Genomic DNA, 2,499 nt, shown 5'->3' on the forward strand with positions numbered 1-2,499 from the left:
TATTTGCAGATATATTTTACATTTTTATTGCGCCTCAAAATCATTAGGTAATACACATAAATATCGGGCATTGCAAACATTTACAAGCACAACTTTTCTACTTACAGCAGTTACAGAAACTTCTGTAATATCGTCAAAATCTTCACACCTTATTTTTTCAATGTGCAATACATTAAAAGGTTTACAGTCAAAAGTTAAGATTTTTGAAATTCTGAAATAACATTTATTATTAAAGCTTATTATGTCCACTATTTGTCCAAATTGACCTGACTTTAATTGAATCATTGTATCAACAGTGCAGTTTGCTTTTTTGTATTTTATACTGTGAAAAACTTTATCTTTATATATATTTCTTATATATTTTACAGAATCCTGTACCATACTGTTTAAAATAATGTTTCCCAATAAAAGTAACGTAATCTTCCCCATAAGTATATAATGTAGACAAATTTTTATAATTGAATAAGTTTGAACAATAATTTTTTAATTCAGGTGACGAATACTGAACATTGTCAGTTCTGAAATGTATTGTCTGTAGAAATTTGTTTGCTACTTGTTGGTCCATGCCATTTGGACCATTTGATTAATAATTTTAATTGATAAATATTGCTCTCGAAAGAGAACATAGAACTTGCCCAAAGATTGCCATTTTTTTTTTACAGATTTAACAACGTGTAATAAACTATGAATGTTAAATGTCATTGAATTATTTCCAAAATACATTTGATAATATGCTACAAATTTTAATAAATCACGTTCACATTCTAATAAATCTTTTTCACTAATTTTTTTTTTAATAAGGTATGCATGCTTTTTATCAGTAATGAGTAATGTACTAAAGCTTTATCATTGAGGATACCTACTAGACACGGTAAACTATAACACAGCATCCAAAATTTTATTTCGGAAGCCTTCCATTTTTCTCGATCTTTTAAAGGTCGTGGACGTCTATGAATATCTTGCGTGGGTTTTATGGACTTTAAACGGTTTTAGGGTTCTCATCTTTTCGGTGCGCTCTGCGCTGCCGACCTACCCCCTCACTGCAAGATGGCTGTCGCGAAGTGGCTGTCGCGCGTGAAATCTTGCATCACTGCTCTGGAGGTGTCGGGACCTCCACCCGTGTCAGGGGTCGTCTCGGTATCTGCCTAGGCTCCCCCCCGATCGCCCCCTCTTCATCTTTCGGTTCGTCTTCGGAGGAATTATCGGATATTTCGGGGGTAGACACGTGTTCCTTCCCGGCTAAGTTCGCGGCCTCGAATCTAAGCAGTCTACTCCGGAGAGTGGGGAGAATCCCTTTTACTGACAATTGTTCCCAACAACCCTAGCCGCGAGTTCCTTCTTTAGTTCGTCCACCTTAAGAGCGCATATCCATCCCAGGCTCTTCTTAGTGGTCATTGTTGCGAAATATCGCGAGAGAAAGAAATATTGTCGATAATCAACGCGCATCTCTCGTTATTAAACCCAGTATGGACGTCGCCGAGCGATAAGAGACGGAACCAGTACGCTTTAAATATTTGGCCGTCAGTAGGGATACTATGAGAGTTCTAACTCAGGTCCTCTGAGGGGGGTGCGGGGCGCGGGGGGTTCTCCGTGGCGAGGGTATGACGTCACGCGGGGCGGGGGTATCTCGTAGGCGCGGGGGCTGACGTCACGCGGGTGGAGGGGGATGTTTCGACAAAGGAGGGGGAGTTTTCTGAGTGCAATATTTGTAGATGGTATCTTTACGACTTTTTTATGAGGGTTCTTAGACATTTTCCCCAAAAAGGTATAGAACAAGCGCCGATGATTAACAATTTTGTACCCTCGTTAATATAATTTTATTACGGAAGCGCCGATGTCCGGCTGCTCGAACTTGTCAACGGAGCGTTCTAGAGTTCATTAAAACTATGTTTTTCATTTTATGGACATTTTATCATTAGGAAAGGAATGAAGATTTTAAGCCGACGCTGCGACGAACATGTCAAACGTGATTTAATAGGCCTCTACCTATTTGCGTTGACGTTCGGCAGCTTTGTACCCTCGCGAAAAATCTCCCATAAAAACGAGAGCGAAACATTTTTCTTAATATTTTTTAAGGAAGAATGCAACGTATCGGCGCCAACGTTCGGCTGCTTTGTACCCTCGCAGAAAATCGGTCGTAAACGAGAGCGAAACATCTTCCTAAATATCTTTTTAAGGAAGAATTGCGATAATTTTGAGAGGGATGGGGGTTGAAACTTATGGAGAGAGTCTGTCTCCGCGTCAAAAAGTCTTTAGCATTCGACGAGTTAAAGTGTCCTATGCGAAGTGTCAGTGGCACAGTGTAGTGAGTTAAAAAGAAATGGAAAATAATAATTTCGAGAGAATATTAGACGAGTCATCTGATGAAGATCACGAGTTGTCGGATAACAATGTAGACGAATCTGACGAAGATCATTGTTGTTGAGTGACAGTAATTATATTAGTGATCGCAGTGAGGACCTTACGGATATTCACGACAAGGTAGTGTCTAATTCACAA

The 2,499-nt window shown here is 39.4% G+C and overlaps 1 pseudogene; it reads right to left on the bottom strand.

The window, feature by feature from the left end:
* Nucleotides 1–378: 378 nt before the first annotated feature.
* LOC145948777 (uncharacterized) lies at nucleotides 379–1,395 on the bottom strand (annotated as a pseudogene).
* Nucleotides 1,396–2,499: the final 1,104 nt, after the last annotated feature.

The sequence above is a fragment of the Prenolepis imparis genome, unplaced genomic scaffold, assembly GCF_030444845.1.
Source record: "Prenolepis imparis isolate NDT839.2.m4 unplaced genomic scaffold, iyPreImpa1.0 SCAF_687, whole genome shotgun sequence".
Taxonomy (NCBI): domain Eukaryota; kingdom Metazoa; phylum Arthropoda; class Insecta; order Hymenoptera; family Formicidae; genus Prenolepis; species Prenolepis imparis.